At 40.7% G+C, this 19,419-nt stretch overlaps 1 pseudogene; it reads right to left on the bottom strand.

Annotated features, from left to right (window-relative positions):
• LOC146365184 (uncharacterized) overlaps window positions 1–16,675 on the bottom strand; it is a 29,146-nt pseudogene extending 12,471 nt beyond the window's left edge.
• Between the last annotated feature and the right edge of the window lie 2,744 nt (window positions 16,676–19,419).

Raw genomic sequence — 19,419 nt, 5'->3', positions numbered from 1 at the left:
TCTCTCTGTCGCCATCATCTCTTTTTTTTATGCTTCAACATCTGCCAACACTTTTTGAGCTCCACATGAGTGATCCCTCAGAAGTTTAATCTGTGACACTAAATAATAACCACCATATGCCATTTACAACCATCTAACTTTCATCTAGAGTGATTTAAAGGTAACAACGGAAAGGTTTTCATTGTGTTGCACAGCTCATGAACATAATGTGCTGTATTGAGAATTTCTTGTAGTGTCACTGGATAGAATGAGCTCAAGTATTAGAGCTGGTCATCTAATAATAATAATGCAGAGAATGGGCCACAGGCAGCTTCTGTTTCCAGAGTAGCCATTTCAGTTTCAGTTAGAATAGACAAACTGATATGTTATCAGTTTTATTTATATAGAGACAAATCACAACAACAGTTGCCTCAAGGAACTTTATATTGTCAGGTAAAGATCATAAGGATCATACAGACAAAGTCCAACAATAAGATGAGCAAGAACTTAAGGGAAGGCCTAAGGGAAGCATGTATAGTGTAAACAGAATTGGTCCTAGCACTGAACCCTGTGGAACTCCATAATTAACCTCAGTGTGTGAAGAGGACTCTCCATTTACATGCACAAATTGGAGTCTATTAGATAGATATGATACAAACCACTGCAGTGCAGTACCTGTAACACCTACAGCATGTTCTAATCGCTCTAATAGGATATTATGGTCGACAGTATCGAACGCTGCACTGAGGTCTAGCAGGACAAGCACAGAGATGAGTCCACTGTCAGAGGCCATAAGAAGATCATTTGTAACCTTCACTAAAGCTGTTTCTGTGCTGTGATGAGCTCTGAAACCTGACTGAAACTCTTCAAATAAACCATTCCTCTGCAGATGATCTGTTAGCTGTTTGACAACTACTCTTTCAAGGATGTTTGATATGAAAGGAAGGTTGGCTCAACAGCGCTCTTTTTGTCTGAACTTTATGTCTTTCTCTGAATTTAAATAACATTTTTATTTTGCTTTTGTTGTCCTGTTCTTGTGTTTTTGCCTAATACATGAGCGTACAGGTAAGCTTTTCTTGAGTGGGATGGATCTTTGTCCTTGGTTTAAAGGGAAGAAGGAAGAAAGGATACCACATTTTTTCCCATTATATGAAGTTTTTTTATAAATTGATTTTATTTTTGGCGTTTAATACTAGAAACACCAAATAGTCCATGTCATTTTGACCAAATAGAAATTAACACAAAGCCACAGCCTAGATAAAACAATGACTGCACACATGTTGACATGAAGCCTGCTATAGCATAACTAAGAGCTAGCTAGATGTGTTTAAGAAAAATAATAAATATAAATGTAAAATATAAAAATAAGAAATAAATATACTGTAGTTAAATGTAGGTTGGTCTTTGTCTGTTCGGAGCAGGAACCAAAGCTGAACTTAGCTGCGTCTAGAAGAATTCATATGGATAAGAGAACAATGTTTATTGTTGCTGGATTTAAGATTTTTGTGATTTCTTTTTTTTTTTTTTTTTTTAGCAAAAATAACGAGAGGACAAAATGAGAACCCTCTCAAGCTCTGCGCTGCAGTAGCTGCAGTAGCTGCAGTAGCTGCAGTAGCTGTGTTTTATGCCGTACACTGAAAGATATGTTTACACTTTGTAAAGTTACTTTTTTTAATTAAACATTTTACACATTTTGGATGTCTTGTGTAAAAAAAAAAAAAAAAAAAAATGTCAGCTACTGACCAAACACTGGTGCATAGTTGAATGTACATTTAACTCCTTAAAGAACAGTCACAGGGTTGAAGGTAACTAACACATTAATAGCAACAATTAATATTAATAAATAATTAATAACACAGGAATACAGAAATTCCTGTGTGCTGTTCAAAGCTATTACAAGTTCTCTATTAATTCTCTAAATATGTTCTAAGGATAATGTCTGTACCCACGTGGAATAAAGTTTAGTTCATTTGAAGAATCAATAATCTGTTTATAAATATGTTATTAATGAAGGAGTTAAGCCACATATATATTTCATGGCAGAGGAAGGGAGCGTCTCCCTCAGGCCACGAGGCTTTACTCCATATCATTCATTTATAATTAATCTGCACCATGCGGGACCTGCTGAATGAGAATCCTGCAACAGACCAGATCTGTGCTCTTCCCATTCTCTTGCAAACATGGGAGGTCCTTTTTCATTGCTGGTACTGAAAAAAGGAGGAGGAGGAGGAAATGATACTGAACGGATATTTGTGCATCTATTAATCTGTTTCTATCTCAGCTGCTTATGCTTTACTCCATGCTGGCTTATAATATATATGTGAAGCATGGAAGTGACCCTGGTGTAGAAGCATATTTTCATTTTTATTTTCTGAATGTATCAGTCTATTAGTAACTTCAGTTATTTCACCAAATTAAAAGGAAATATTGAACAGTAATAATTTGTTTGAGGTTCACATCCACGTCATAACAATTGTCAGTTAACAACGGCCTGTTAAAATAGTATATTATTTAATGCTATATAGTACATTGTGCAATACTACTAAGTGTATTTTTTCCGATGCAACATAGTATTTTATTCTATTTTTATATAGTATGTTATTCTATTGTTTCTTTTATTTTTGCTGTACTGTCCACTCTCTGCTGTGACCCAACAAATTTCCCACCTGTGGGACTAATACAGGTTATCTTATTTTATTCATACTTACAGTTTTTATTTATTTTGGGGATAAATAAAAAACAAGGAGAGGAGGGCAGACGTGATATTTTTTAAGAACAATGTTTGTGTGTTTCATACACAGAATATGTAGACGTGAGCACAATTTGATCTAATAAAATCTGTCAGTAGTTTGATTTATTTCAAAATAAGGTAAGAGGAAATGAAAAAGAAAAAAATGAACATTGCATTTTAGTGTCAAACATGTTCTTCTATCTAATAATGATACACATGAAGCAAAAAGTTCATCAGCTGGTTCAGAGAAAGAGACAACAAAGTAACACAGTTTAGCAGCTCCCAGATTTAGGGTGTTGGCCGTGTCCACTGTATTATCTCTCTCCAGTAAGCTGTCTCCTGCACCAATAATCTACTGCTGTTCCAGGAGCAGCAACGTTAAATTCTGATGTGCTGATATTTGGTTGGTTCTTAGAAACTCTGAGCACAGAGTTAACACGTGTAAAACTGTACAGAGAATTGATGCAGCCTTCTTTTGTCCCTAGTTAATCAGAGGTGAAGTGATGCTGCCAATGCAAAGAAAGAAAGAAAAACAATAGATTTACTGCAGATGTGAGACAGTGGTATCAGTGCAGCATCTCTTCAGCAGCACCAGGGCAGCCAGACAGGCGGAGAGAAAAGGCCCAACACTGCATGATGGCTGCAGGCAAGAAAAAAGACACTGCTGACAAACGCATTAATTACTTTATCATCTCAATTTCCCATTAACCTTACATGCCACCTTCCAGGTAAGCCAGCTGGAGGAGGATGAGCAGTGCAAGGCTCTGGTGCCAGTGACTCCTCATCAACCAGGGAAAAACTCTGAGGTGAGCAAAGATGAAGAAATCAGGAGACAATGGTTTTGCCTGCTTCTCACAAAAGCAAAGCAAAGACAAAAATGACCAGATAACATTGTGATTAGCATTCATTTGGCAGTTTTTACCAGCCCCAGTTATGATTACCAAACATACGTCTAATTTAATTAATGCAACTCAATTCCTTCATTTGCATTTTCAGTTCTTTCTTAATATTGGCGCGTCAGGCTATTTCCTTTTTTGTCTTTGCCTCCGTTTGGTTGACCAGTGTCTCTCGCTTATCTTTTATGTCTGACTGACTGGAAAAGAAAGATAAAAATGCAACTAAGAGAAGTGTGATTAGGGCATTAGTGGGTGACCCAGAAGAATGAGGGATATTTCTCATTAGTCTTCATTAAAGGCGGGAGCTCGAGATAACTCCCCGCGGTGCTACAGAGACTTGTTACCTCACCATTCCTTCCTTTGGTTTTTTGTTTGTTCTCTTGTTGGCATAGCCAAAGCAGAGAGAAAATAATAATAATAATAATTAAAATATAAAAAGTCCAAAATTTACAAGATTATATTTCTTATAAGTAAAGTGATACAAACATGCAATAAGGTGAATAATTTGGGATTTGGGGAGGAAGACAAAAAACTTTCAACCTTTGTGGAATGGTGTAAGTCTTGGGTGCATCTTTTACACAACAGTAGTCAATGTTAAGTGATCCAGTAGAGAAGTATGATGGTATAAAAAGTCTTGTGAAGGTTGCCTGGCTGTTTAACAGCAGTGTTTTAAACAAAACATGTAGAAGAAATGTTACAGATGGCCTAAAACATCACCTCTATAAGACCTAAAACGCAAAAAGACAGCATTTTCTAAAAAGTAATTAACAAACCACAGGCAGAAAACAACGTGAGAGCGATATATTTTAAGTTTGTGTGGCCCCCAAATTCATCTTGAAAAGGTCAACTCAGCAAAAACATATTTCTCTACATATGTAGCACAACACATTGCAGTGACACCCACTTTTAGCTGAGACAGCACACAACTCATACTTGCAATATTTGGCTCCCCACTATCCATCATAGCAGTGTCGAAATATAATATCCACAACTGCAAATTAGCATGAAGACAAGCTCCCTGACAGGCTTTGGCACAGGTATTCCTCTCCGTAATTTGAGAGGGAAATGCAAGCAGAAAGCAGCTCTGGATTCATTTAGACATTCAAGAGTTCATATAAAGTGTAGTCTCATTCCAAACTTTGGTCCAATGCATTGTTGTAGATTACATTAGGGTCTGTTTTTCTTTTGCGTTAAGCAGTCTGCCAGAATGGACGAGGAAACAGAAGATGAAAGGTTAACACGAGCATATGGATCTACTACGAAAACCCTCAACACACACACAGACACGCATCTGCACAGGCACCCCCTCATTAAAACTTTGGAAAATCTGGGAGGAAAGTGTTAATCAGATGTTTAATTACCACCCCCGACCATCTGAATTTATTGAAGCACTGTGTTGGCGTTTTTCATTTTTGAAGGCAGGAGGGCTTTCAGGCCTTTTCCACCACTCGCTGAAATGTTAATTATGACCCTGGCAGAAGAATTGAAGTCTGGGGTAGAATAGAGGGGCAAATACAAAGCAGCTGTGGCCTGTGCTGACACTGGTACTGGAACTATAGGGCCAGATGCAAAGAACTTGGATTCAGCATAAGAAGGAGACAACATGTGGGCTAAACTCTGTCTGAGCTCAGGCTGAGATCTGGGTTAGAGTGTTGGGGCTAAAATGAATCTGGTGACTAGACTGAGAGGCTGAGACTAACAATGATTACTGATTATGCCACTGATTACAGAACTGAGCTGTAGCCAAAGCTTAACTAAGTATGGTGCTGTGATTTAGCTTAATGTAGGTCTGTGGTTAAGACTGGGACTGGATGAGAGACTACATTTGGGGTTAGATAAAGGAGAAAAGAAACAAAATTGAGACTTGGTAAAAAACGGAGACTTTACCTGCAGTTTTGGAGGAAGGAGGTGGGTGGAGCTAAATGTGGAATAGGCAACAGGTTCAGAGTAAGATGCAGACTGGACTTAACTGTGGGAGCCACTTGGACTTGGACAGAACTTGAATTTGGAAAAGATTTGCACTGGAACACTGGAACCAGGTCACCAGTCTATAAGAAGACTTTTCAATCAGTTAAAAGTCTGCTTCACAGCCTAATCCAAACCCAAGTTGTTTCTGTTGGATGAATCCAAACAGTGGGTGAGAAGTTTAAAACAATGAGTAAAACTGAAAAAGACTGTAGTACGCTTTGATAGAGGGCCACTTATCTAATTCAGCCAGAGCATGGAGGTGTGCCAAAGCTCGTATCAGTGCATGCAGTATTTCATGTCTCTGGATGAGAGCATGCTGGGCATTTAGACAATGTACAATAACTGATCAAACACAAATTTCCTTACTTGTTGTGGAAAGTTTATTTAAATGCAGTTCTTCTGTTCTAAGATTTCTATTTGGGTGTGTCGTGTTGATGAAAATGCAGTTGAAAGGGGTACAGCTGACCCCCCTCCTGACACTAAACAGGTCTGGGTGGCTGTTAAGATGCTAAAATATGTTACTTAACTGAGACTCCAAAACAGGTTCCTGTTCCCTGAGGAGGATCCTCGGATGGTAGTTTGTGAATGGAGCTGCATGGAGCTGGACTGAAGACACTTTCCTCCCCACAAGGAGGCAGAAGGCTAGAGAGCCTGTAATAGAGAGAGGGAGTACATCGATTCAGCCTCGCATTGAAAAATAAAACATTCACTCCAGCACGTGCACAACTTCATGCATAATCCATGAGAGACTGAACATAAATACACATCGCTGTTCTGTGTCATTTCATTTAGGAAGATGATGCAACAAGAAATTCTTCTTTTCTACTGCAACGCTGAACAGTTAAAACAGGATTATGATAGTAAAAAGTATTTTACTCATATACTCTATGTATCACTTTGTGTGGATGTTGAAAAAAATCCTCTGTTAACAATTTAATTCATAATTTTATGATTCAAATTCAGCAGGTTAATCTCTGACATCTTTGTGAGCATCACGTTTTAAATAACTAATGTTTGCTCATGTTAACGACGACTCTGGTCACATTACTGTAACCCACTGCAGCTGCATGAACTCTGCCTTAAACACAGTTTCCGCCATGTGAGATCTCTTGAGCCACCACCAGAGGGTTCTTGCTCTCACAAAACTCACAAGTGCCTTTCACCTGTAAAGCTCGCTGTGAAAGCAATCCTGTACACCACCAGTGGAGGCTCCTGGTTTGCTTTTAGCTAATTCTTTGACTGTAAATTACAATAAAAAAAAAAAAAGTAAATTCTAATAAAGTAAACATGTCATACATATGATATCAGTTTGTTTGTGTCTTTCTTCAGATGAAGGTCCTTTTACAGCTAGATTTTCCCTTCAGTGGGACTTGGAAGTATTTCTGGGACTCTCTGATTGACCAAAACAATGCACAGTGTAATTACCACTGTGTTATTAGACATGTAGTTCAAACTCAATGGGGAGAAAACAAAGTTGGTCTTGGGCCAAGAGAATATTGGGCACCTTATTTGTTACACAAAAATAACAATGCCCCCGGCCAACCCCGAACTTAAAAATACATATGAGCTTATTCCCACTTCAGTGATTCCATTTAGATTTTCTCAGTGTATGCATCTGTAACGGCGGTGCTTTCAACAGAAAGGAGAATTCCCTTTTTCTTTTTTCCAAGTTTGCTCTTGCAGACAGAAGATGAGGAGGGTGAAAACAAGCAGCAGCAATTTGTCCTTTCTTTGTCTTGACCAACTTTGCTCTTCCTGCTTGCTTCCCCCTGTTTGCCCCCCCCCCCCCCCCCCTTTTTTTTTTTTTCTTTTTTTGATGTGTTTGCCTTCACGGCTTCTGAGCACTCTCTAATTCCATCTGGCCACAACAGAGAAGGCGACGCGGTGAGAAAAAGCATTTCCATATGTGCAAATTAGGGACCCCCACACCCCTCCCCACCCAATCTCCATACGTGTGCACACGCACGCTCACACACACATGCACAGATGCATGCATGCAAGCTGCACCTTTCCTCATACGTACTGACTGCCAAAGCTGTTAATAGTGATCAAGGGGAGGGTTTCTGTTGACCGTAAGTCTTAGTCTGTAAGTTGTCACCACTATTATGTCTACATCAACAACTATGACCTGGGGGGAAACAATCACAATTAATAATAGAATGGCAAGCACAATACACATTATTATTATTATTATTATTATTATTATTATTATTATTATTATTATTATTATTATTATTATCTTCCAAATTGCAAGTGCTGATTATGACAATTATCTTAGATTGAAAGTACTCCACCTGCAGCTTTATTATCTGCACTCTGCTGCCATTCTTCAATTCCTTTGGTGAATTACAACTTCCCCACTCACAGCACGCCTCTGCAAAACAAATGTTAGCAGTTCATTTGGTTTCAAGGAAAAGGAAGAATGAGCAGAGAGACACACAGTGACAATTAAAGCTATCCATCCTGGCCTTTGGGAATCACACACACACACACTCTCTCTCTCTCTCTCTCTCTCTCTCTCTCTCTCTGTAGGGCTTCTGTTTCTATTCTTGCCCATTTGAAGACTTGACAGACTCTGCAGGTTCAGAGTTTTTATCTGAAATATCTGAGATAAAGAAAATGTTAAAAGCTGAAAATTAATGTATTCGTCAGTTTGTTTTTTTTCTTCTTATCTTGCTTGTCTGTTGTCTGTCAGTCCTCCATCCCCCACTGCACAAGGAAACACAGAATGCTTAATAAAGATGCATGTACAGTACTGCTTTGTCTTTCTCTCTTGCCCATGCCTCGGTGCCATTCATGGCACGAACTACTCTATTTTGTCTTGGTAAACTGGGATCATTCAATCAATGCCTGTTTGTAAGCAAATATAGGACAGCTAAGTAGATTGTGACATATTGAGAGATTCCACCTTGTGTGCGAACAGTCAATACAACTATTCTTTGTTGTGGCTAAAGCTAAGCATAACAGCTCCAGGTGACATTGGGTTGTCATATTTGTGTAGGATATAACTGTGTGTGTGTGTGTGATGATTTCACCCACCATATATCAATTTTCCTTAAAAATACATTTAGAGTTGATCAACCCCAAAAGTGTTAGTTTAATCAGCAGTATATTTACACTGGTTTAGGCATGTCCGTGAATAATAGAGAAAGAAAACACAGCACTACAGTGGCATCAGGTAAGACCATTTGAATCCAGTGGATGTATCAGTATGGATTTGGATGTATGTCACCATGATATTTATATTGAAAATCATCTATCTCTGTCATTACCACAGATAAATAAAATATGTATATATATAATTGTTTACTTCTTTCATTATCATTTGATGGAATCCTAATTTTATATTTGATGCTTAAACCTAATTATTAATTTACTCTTTTTTGAATAGAGAATGTAATAATATTTCTGTGAATTCTGTTTACATTATACATGCTTCCCTTAGGCAGCATCATTAGAAGACATAGCATACATTTACACTGCTATGCAGATGACACCCAGCTCTATCTGTCCATGAAGCCAGATAACACACACCAATGAGTTAAACTGCAGGAATGTCTTAAAGACATAAAGACCTGGATGGCCGCTAACTTTCTGCTTCTTCATTCAGATCAAACTGAGGTTATTGTACTCGGCCCTGAAAATCTTAGAAATATGGTATCTAACCAGATTCATACTCTGGATGGCATTACCTTGGCCTCCAGTAACACTGTGAGGAACCTTGGAGTCATTTTTGACCAGGACATGTCCTTCAATGCACATATTAAACAAATATGTAAGACTGCTTTCTTCCATTTGTGCAACATCTCTAAAGTTAGAAATATCCTGTCTCAGAGTGACGCTGAAAAACTAGTTCATGCATTTATTACTTCCAGGCTGGACGACTGTAATTCATTATTATCAGGAAGTCCTAAAAACTCCCTGAAAAGCCTTCAGTTAATCCAAAATGCTGCAGCAAGAGTCCTGACAGGGACTAGAAAGAGAGAGCAGATTTCTCCTGTATTGGCTTCACTTCATTGGCTTCCTGTTAAATCCAGAATTCAAAATCCTGCTCCTCACATACAAGGTCTTAAATAATCAGGCCCCCTCTTGAAGAGCTCATAGTACCTCATCACCCCATTGGACCACTTCGCTCTCTTAGACTGCTGTTTTACTCTGAGGGTGTTTAAAAGTAGAATGAGAGGCAAAGCCTTGCTCTCAGTTTGGGAGAGACAGACACCCTGTCTACTTTAAAATTAGGCTTTTTGATAAATCATATAGTTAGGACTGGATCAGGTGACCTTGAATTGAATTTCTGGCAAAGGAGATTTACAGAAAACAGTTTGCTTCAATTTTCAATTTGATCCAATATCAGTCTTCACTGATAGATGAATATAGATCTTATTTCAATTACTAATAACTGTTTCACATTTAACTCAAAACATGAGGTCAGCTGTCCACATTGTTCATGTAAAGATTTATCAGAAAATGTAAACATATTACTAATGTGCAAGACTTTATGGAGTTTTCTATATGTCCGTCAGCTAGACTTGGCTTTGGTGTTTTGGAAGCATGAGATCATACTGGGACAAAATAACCTTCCATAAATGGGTCCAAAATAAATCCAGTATGGATCCAGATGAGCTGGCCTTATAGTATAAAAACAGAGCACTCACTGAAACAGGCTAAACACTACATCTACATCTTAAAACTGACTTCACATTTTAAATAACTATTGTAGAAAGTAGAATAGTCAGAGTTTATCATTTAGTCCACATCTGCCTCCGATTACCAAACCTGCAGTCCCTCACGCTGTTCCACCTCAGCCTGCAGCGTTTTACCTCCTTAGTCTCAGATCTGAACCCGTTTGGCTGTTGTGCTCTGGATTTCACCCTTTATTTGCTCGGATTAGTTCTTCCTGGCTGCCTAGACTAGCAAGGAACCCATTTTCCACGCGTTCGGTCACACACTTCATGCCACTCTGACCCGACTCAAAATCCCATTTGAGTGGAGTCAGAGTGGCAGTAATTGCTCATGTTTTATCCAACTACAGTTCCCTACATATTTATTTATCAATCGTATCTAGCTAGCTCTGGCTCACGTTACAGTAAACTACAATGAGTGTAAACAATCATTGCTAGGCAACCTGGCTGCCCGCATTAGTGGTTTTATATTAATGTATATGGTAAATGTATAGCAGTTTTAGGTAAAGGTGGTAATATTTTTTTCCATTTGATCCTAGACACCGCAAAGTTCAATACTTGATGAATAAGTCATGAGATATGAGATGATGGGGTTTTAATTTAACAGACTGGGAGGATTTTTAAAATGACAAGAAGTCAAAATGACCCCTTGGTGGTTCCACATGTCCCAACAACTGACACAAATGTTTGCCCCAACAACGATCCACTTGACCTCTTCATGTTCGAGGCGAGCGGAGCCTTGAAGGCACAGCAGACAGTGATACAGGCGATCAAATGCAAACAGTGTTAAAGACAAGATGAAGGGTTTTATACGAGTAACATGTTTTTGCTCATCAATATGGATATGTATCAGAGTGTGTTAGAAACAGCTGACAGTAAAGATTAAAAGTGCTTTGAGGGGCCAAGGGAAAATCTTGGGCCCCGTGACCTCTCCTGCAGCTTGGGCCTCGCTGCGTCTACGGGCTGGGGCCCAGCTGTTGCTGTACTGGGTGTCTGCCAGCTAGAGGACAGATCTGTCCCCAGCCTTATGCACACACACACACACGCACAGGCAGAGAAATAAGAAGGCTCAAACAATGTGAAAAAAAAGACACTCACACTAACATGTGCAGCCATGTGTTTTTCTCACACACAAAGATCATTTGCAGTGATCTGTTTGTTTGTTTGTTTCATGGGGGCATATCATCTCTGAGCATGACAGAGGGCAGTTGTGGTCTGAGGAAAATCCTCTCGATGCGTCTCTCTGAAGGAGAAAAATCAAATCAAATAAAATTCATTGTTTCCCCAACAACAAACCCAGGAGCCATACTCAACAATCACTCACTCCAGTGGCTCACACAATTGCCAAAGTGATAATATCCACAGGAAAAAAACTGGTGATGACAACATAAAATAGTTCCTTGTAATGTGAGACAAACGAGATGGGAATAATTCAGATGATTCTCACTCTGCAAACATGGCCCACTTAAATGCATGGTAACATTTCCTGTGTTTTTTACCAGGTTCCTTTTTTCCACAATAATAACTTCAATTAGGAAGTGTCCACCAAAGCAGGGCTGAGAAAGAAATCCAATATCCAAAGCTGCAGTACCCCCAATATCTGTTATTTTATGGGACAAACAGTGGAAATGTCAGACGATGTCCCTTCCCTTGAACTATGCAAGACTATGAACTGAACTCAGATAGTTAGACGTGTGGTCTACCAGGTATGTTTTGTCTCATGCTTGTTAGACATCTGCTGTTTCACACTACCATGTACTGGTAAACAGTACTATTAGTGATGCGAGGCAGACACACAAAGAGCAAAAGAAAAAAAAACTCTCATCTTCAGCTGACTGGGATACTTCCTCACTGCTTCATGTCTGAAGATGCTTGTCTTTTATTGTCTCATTCCTTATTTAAATGGAGCCCCTCACACATGCACGCACCATGTGTCATTTAAAGACAGATGATAAAAATAAATAAAATGAGAGCTGGAGTAAAGCAGCGGATGGGGGTGGGATTGGGTGGGGGCACTACCACTGTCTCTTTGTCTCTTTCTAACATGGACATCAGTTTGAATCTTTAAGATAAAAATGAATGCAACTATTTCCAATTTAATTAAAGAATGAAAATCGTTTTTACTCAGTGATGTCATGTTATGGTCATTGACTGTGGGTGACTCCATAGAATAGCTACCAGGACTGATACCTATTTAAATTTTTCCGTAGGTGTTTCGAGTAAGATTTTTTTTTTTTACTCAAAGCTCATGATGAGCTTCTCCCTATGAAGTATGTTCTAAGAGTTACAGCCCTTAGATGGCCAAGCAATATGGCCAAATATAAATTACTTATGCTGAATCTAGTGCTTTGTAGCAATTTTGCACTTTTTGAATGATTCTAAAAACGCCTATATCTATGCCTATATCTATCTATATACAGTATCTTTATCTAGATATAGAGTTAGCAGCTGGACAGTGTAGCTGCAAGGTTCCTCATGCTTGGCTCCCCATACTACACAATCTTGCCTCAGAACATGAGTGCAAGTTAGTATGGATGAGTAACAGCAGGTACTCATCCACACTGGGTAACACCTGCACATGACGAATCCCCACAAGGGTACAACACCATAGCCCTGTGAGAGACTGGCGCCTATCCAGGGTGTGACCTGCCTATTGCCCTATACCCACATAGCAAGGAGGTCTGGCCCGGATCTGGTATCAAGCCAGCACTGCTGGCAGACGTCTGGCATGATAAGACGTATGTCATCCAGATATGGGCCAGGCCTGGCATAAATGGCACTGTCTATGTGATGGCATGCCATATCTGGCTCGATTTTGGTTTGGTTTATGTAGCCCAGGCCCATAGAAAACAGGTCTGGCCTGGATCTGGCATCAAGCCTGCACTGCTGACTGACCAGTGTCATGGCAGGGTGTATGTCAACCAGATATGCGTCATGTCTGGCAATGATGCCACTGTTTATGCTATGGCATGCCATATCTGGCCTGATTGTGGTTTGGTGTTTATGACCCAGGACCATAGAAAACAGGTCTGGCCTGGATCTGGCATCAAGCTGGCACTGCTGACTGACCGGTGTCATGGCAGGGTGTATGTCAACCAGATGTGGGCCATGTCTGGCAATGATGGCACTATTTATGTTGCTATTTTCCTATTTTAGTTAGAAGACCCAAATGCCATGTTGCATTACTATACTGCTATGGTAGGCAACGTTTCAAATGCAGGTTTGACAGGTTTGTTACTGTACACTATATCCAAAACTTAGTGAGGGTTCACCCATGTTTACCACTGGGTGGCTGTAGCTCAGGAGGTACCTACTGATCGGAAGGTTAGTGGTTCGATCCCTGGCTCCTCTAGTCTGCATGTCAAGAGTGTGAATGTGTATGAATGTAGTTAGGAAGCACTCAGTTTAGGGAAAGTGTGTGATTGGCTGAATGTGGCATGTTGTATAGAGCACTTTGAGTAATCCGGGAGACTAGAAAAGCACTATATGAGAGTCAGGCCATTCACTGTCTGAACGGAGTTTCGTCATATTACTTTTTCACTGTTTTGCATGTTCTGGCCCTGATTAAGGTACACATTAGGCTGATATCTATGGCCAGAGCTGAAACTGTTCTGCGCCAGCAGTGTGTCTACAACTGGCCCGTGGCTGCACACAACTTACACATGGCCCACATACCGCAAAGAATGACGGCCCTTTGGTGGCCCAGATCAGGTTTGCCAAAGGTAATCCACACATGGGCCATTACAGGACCACCAGTGTGTCTGCAGCTGGCCTTGTGCTGGTCCATGCGTGGGCCACATGGATGGATGGATGGATTTTACAGCAGCATCGAACTACCAGTCAATATACTGCCTCTCCACAACCTGAAGGCTCCACATTGGCATTGTAGTAACCAATACTTAACCCCAAACAGTTCATTCTGTTCATCTGGACGTTTTCAGTGAGAGAAACATTTCGTCATCCAGGTGACTTCTTCAGTCTCAGCTGACTGCAGGTTTCCCCAACCTTATAAACAGTAATGGCCTGTAAATGGTAAATGGCCTGTATTTGTATAACGCAGTACATTTGCATAATGACTGAGACTAGCCCACTGAATGAACAATGGTCTGGGAGGTCAGATGCTTGATCATTAATATGCAAATTGTTCTGACCATTGATCAACAACCACTAACCAAAGACCACTGATCATTGATCAAAGACCATTGATCATAGGCTAATGAGTACCATTCACAGAGAGTTGGGGAATGGCTGCAATCACAGCATTGTAAGATGGTGACAGATGTACCCTTAGGCCCCGTCCTCGATTCAGAGCTGGTCTTTCCCTTTTCATGTAAATGGCCTCCTTGACTCTTCTGTGTTGCGCCATCCTCTTAGCCATAGGTTGTTTGGTTTCCCCGATGTATAAATCATGGCAGTCCTCCTGGCACTTAACAGCGTACACTATGTTACTCTGTTTGTGTCGAGAGACCAGATCCTTGGTGTGAACCAAGATCATTGAATGAACAAAATAAAACAGACTTCGGAGTCCTGGCCTGACGGGTTAGCTCTTCTGTGTTGTGCCATTCACATAGTCAATACATTATCATCCTTCTGGCAGACAAGGGTAGGTACACAGTTTTGCTAAACCAGAAAGTCCATGTTGAGAAAATGTTGTCACTGTTCAGTGACAAAAATACTTATGAGCCCCTGAAATGAGACCCAAGAAGTATCTGTGAAGGTTCTCAGTCATCAAGGTCATCGTAGTCTAAGGAGCTTGGAAAGAAAAGCCTCTGGACTTCTTTAAGTTGCTTGAAGACCTTTCACCTCTCATCCGAAAACCTTTAGTTCTAGGGTCAAATGGTGGAGAGTCCCTGATTTAAACCCTAGGGGAGTATCCCCCCAAGAGGGACAATGGACACCCAAATGATCCTCTACCTTATCACATGAGACAAGGTGTGAAAATGGGTGTAGGTCACAATCAGCCAAGGTTTCGGGTGAGCTCATTGTGAAACCTGGTACCACCCTATCATGTGATTTCCTGAGGTCAGATAGCCTACGATGTGAGTGGGCATTAAGGCGTCTGGGAAGGATCTCAAAACTGGATTATAGATGGCAGACAGCCGTAAGCCACCGCCTCTGTTCAAAGATGGTCGCTCACAGTGGACATAAATGGCCTCTTCTACTCCTCTTTCAAACCATCTGTCCTCTCTGTCCAAAATGTGAACATTGGCATCCTTGAAAGAGTGACCTTTGACCTTTAGATGCAGATGGACTGCCGAGTCTTGTCCCGTGGAGGTGGTTCTTCTATGTTGTGCCATGCGTTTATGAAGTGGCTGTTTGGTCTCTCTGATGTAGAGGTCTGAGCATTCCTCACTACACTGTACAGCATACACCACATTGCTAAGTTTGTGTTCAGGAGTTTTGTCTTTGGGATGAACCAGTTTCTGTCTGAGTTTGTGACTGGATCTAAAGTACATTGGGATGTCGTGCTTGGAGAAGACTCTCCTGAGTTTTTCTCAGAAACCGGCAACATAGGGGATGGTAATGTTGCTGCGTCTGTCTTTCTGATCCTCCCTAACTGGTGTCTGATCTTCTTTTCTGTGCCTCTTTACTGACTTGATGAAAGCCCAATTAGGATAACCGCATGTTTTAATTGTGTGTTCCTTCTTTTTCCTTTCTGGCTTAGAGGGAACATTTTCTGCCGGTGTTGTAAGGTCCTGATTACTACAAGTTTGTGTTCTAGAGGGTGGTGGGAGTCAAAAAGGAGGTACTGGTCTGTGTGTGTGGGTTTCCGGTAAACTTCTCTTCAATGCGCATGGCACAGTCCAGGAATGACAAAAGACCCAAGAGCCTTTCTTTCCCCTTCCTTTATGTATAGGTTGGCTACAATAGGCCTTTAACCCACCAGCGGGACTGATATTTATTTCTTTGTGCAAGGAGGAAAAGGATGAGCACTGCTAGAGCCCTAAAAAGACTGTAAGCAGGCCACTAGTGTGAATGTCTCTGAGCAAACAATCAGAAGCAGATTTCATGAGGGTGGCCTGAGTGTCCTCAAGTGGGCCCTGTCCCCACTGCCTGGCACCGTGGAGCCGTTGAGCAACTCTGTGCTTTTCAGAGATGACAGCACATTCAGTACATTAAGTAGTAATGAAGTCAGCTTGAAGGTAATGCCGAGCATCTTTGCTTTTCCTAGGATGCTCTTCGTGACAGAGGTATCAGATGTCCTTCCTGGGATATGCTGTAGCCACTCGCTTAGTTTGTGGGTCACTGCCCTGAGGGACCACTCTTACCGTCATCTTCCATATCTCCTCTAGCTCCTCTCTCAGCCCTGGGTATTTCTCGAGCTGTTCATATTCCTTATTCCTGATGTTGCTATCCTTTGGTATACCTACATCTATCAGTACAGCTGTCTTCCTGCTTCCTGCTTGCTTGTCCGCCATTACTATGTCCGGTTGGTTAGCCATCACTAGTTTGTTTGTCTGTATCTGGAAGTCCCACAGGATCTTAGCTTGGTCATTCTCAACTACCCTGGCAGGCGTATCCCATTTTGACCTTGGGACTTCGAAGGCATACCCAACACAGATCTTTCTGTATACTATGTCAGGCGTGTGGTTATGGCATTCCATGTATGGTCTGGCTTCCCCTTACTGTAGCATTTGTGTTGCACCTCATCCATCTCTAATTGTGATAGCAGTTGCTTCTTCCAGATGTTGAAATACTGAGTTACTAGTTGTTTCAGCCATACTCCAGACATTGGGTGTTCAATAATCCAGAGATTCCACATCTGTTTCGTATAATGTCCCTTTCTCCTGGATTACATGCGTAGTGGCATTTCAACAGTTACCTATTCTCATCCCTTGTCCACTTATACCTTCCTTTCATATCAAAAATCCTTGAAAGAGTAGTTGTCAAACAGCTAACAGATCATCTGCAGAGGAATGGTTTATTTGAAGAGTTTCAGTCAGGTTTCAGAGCTCATCACAGCACAGAAACAGCTTTAGTGAAGGTTACAAATGATCTTCTTATGGCCTCTGACAGTGGACTCATCTCTGTGCTTGTCCTGCTAGACCTCAGTGCAGCGTTCGATACTGTCGACCATAATATCCTATTAGAGCGATTAGAACATGCTGTAGGTATTACAGGTACTGCACTGCAGTGGTTTGTATCATATCTATCTAATAGACTCCAATTTGTGCATGTAAATGGAGAGTCCTCTTCACACACTGAGGTCAATTATGGAGTTCCACAGGGTTCAGTGCTAGGACCAATTCTGTTTACATTATACATGCTTCCCTTAGGCAGCATCATTAGAAGACATAGCATACATTTTCACTGCTATGCAGATGACACCCAGCTCTATCTGTCCATGAAGCCAGATAACACACACCAATTAGTTAAACTGCAGGAATGTCTTAAAGACATAAAGACCTGGATGGCCGCTAACTTTCTGCTTCTTAATTCAGATAAAACTGAGGTTATTGTACTCGGCCCTGAAAATCTTAGAAATATGGTATCTAACCAGATTCATACTCTGGATGGCATTACCTTGGCCTCCAGTAACGCTGTGAGGAACCTTGGAGTCATTTTTGACCAGGACATGTCCTTCAACGCACATATTAAACAAATATGTAAGACTGCTTTCTTCCATTTGCGCAACATCTCTAAAATTAGAAATATCCTTTCTCAGAGTGACGCTGAAAAACTAGTTCATGCATTTATTACTTCCAGGCTGGACTACTGTAATTCATTATTATTAGGATGTCCAAAAAACTCACTGAAAAGCCTTCAGCTAATCCAAAATGCTGCAGCAAGAGTACTGACAGGGACTAGAAGGAGAGAGCATATTTCTCCTGTTTTGGCTTCCCTTCATTGGCTTCCTGTTAAATCCAGAATTGAATTCAAAATCCTGCTCCTCACATACAAGGTCTTAAATAATCAGGCCCCATCTTATCTTAATGACCTTGTAGTACCATATCACCCTATTAGAGCACTTCGCTCTTGCTCTGCAGGCCTACTTGTTGTTCCTAGAGTATTTAAAAGTAGAATGGGAGGCAGAGCCTTCAGTTTTCAGGCCCCTCTTCTGTGGAACCAGCTTCCAGTTTGGATTCGGGAAACAGAAACTATCTCTACTTTCAAGATTAGGCTTAAAACTTTCCTTTTTGCTAAAGCATATAGTTAGGGCTGGACCAGGTGACCCTGAATCCTCCCTTAGTTATGCTGCAATAGACGTAGGCTGCCGGGGGATTCCCAAGATGCATTGAGTTTTTCCTTTCCAGTCACCTTTCTCACTCACTATGTATTAATAGACCTCTCTGCATTGAATCATATCTGTTATTAACCTCTGTCTCTCTTCCACAGCATGTCTTTTATCCTGTCTTCCTTCTCTCACCCCAACCGGTCGCAGCAGATGGCCGCCCCTCCCTGAGCCTGGTTCTGCCGGAGGTTTCTTCCTGTTAAAAGGGAGTTTTTCCTTCCCACTGTCGCCAAAGTGCTTGCTCATAGGGGGTCATATGATTGTTGGGTTTTTCTCTGTATCTATGAAGCGCCTTGAGGCGACTTTTGTTGTGATTTGGCGCTATATAAATAAAATTGAATTGAATTGAATTGAATTGTTCCAGTAGCCCGCCTCTCATCAGTGTGTCCTCGCTCCTCAACACCTGACACAGACGTTATTAACACTAGTACTGCCAGGAGAGGTCATTTTAATCCGAATACAGTGCTAAATATTTCTTTATAATGACGTCTAGTTAGCTCTGGCTCATGTTACAGCAGGCTTCACGTGAAATGCATGTAAACAACTATTTCGCTAGCCAACCTAGCATGTTACAGCAGTGGTTTTCTATCAATTTATAATAATAAAAATCAAGCCTTTTGTCTTTTGACTGCATACAAGGTTTTGAATAATCAGGTCCCATCTTATCTTAAAGACCTCATAGCACAGTATTACCACAATACAGACTGCTGGCTTACTTCAAAGTACTAATTAAACTTAAAACTACTTAAATTACTACTTAAAGTAAGTAAAGTAAAATTTTATTTATATAGCACATTTCATGATAAAATCACAAAGTGCTTTACAGAGGCAGAAAACAGACATTAAAATCTAAAACAAAACAAAATCAACCAAAAGCGAGTTTAAACAGATACGTTTTTAACTGCTTTTTAAAAAACATGACTGAGTCCA

Source organism: Perissodus microlepis, chromosome 19 (assembly GCF_051167445.1).
Source record: "Perissodus microlepis isolate ML-2025 ecotype Zambia chromosome 19, ASM5116744v1, whole genome shotgun sequence".
Lineage (NCBI taxonomy): Eukaryota > Metazoa > Chordata > Actinopteri > Cichliformes > Cichlidae > Perissodus > Perissodus microlepis.
The sequence above is the reverse complement of the archived record's forward strand: the minus strand, read 5'-3'. Positions and strand labels throughout refer to the sequence as shown.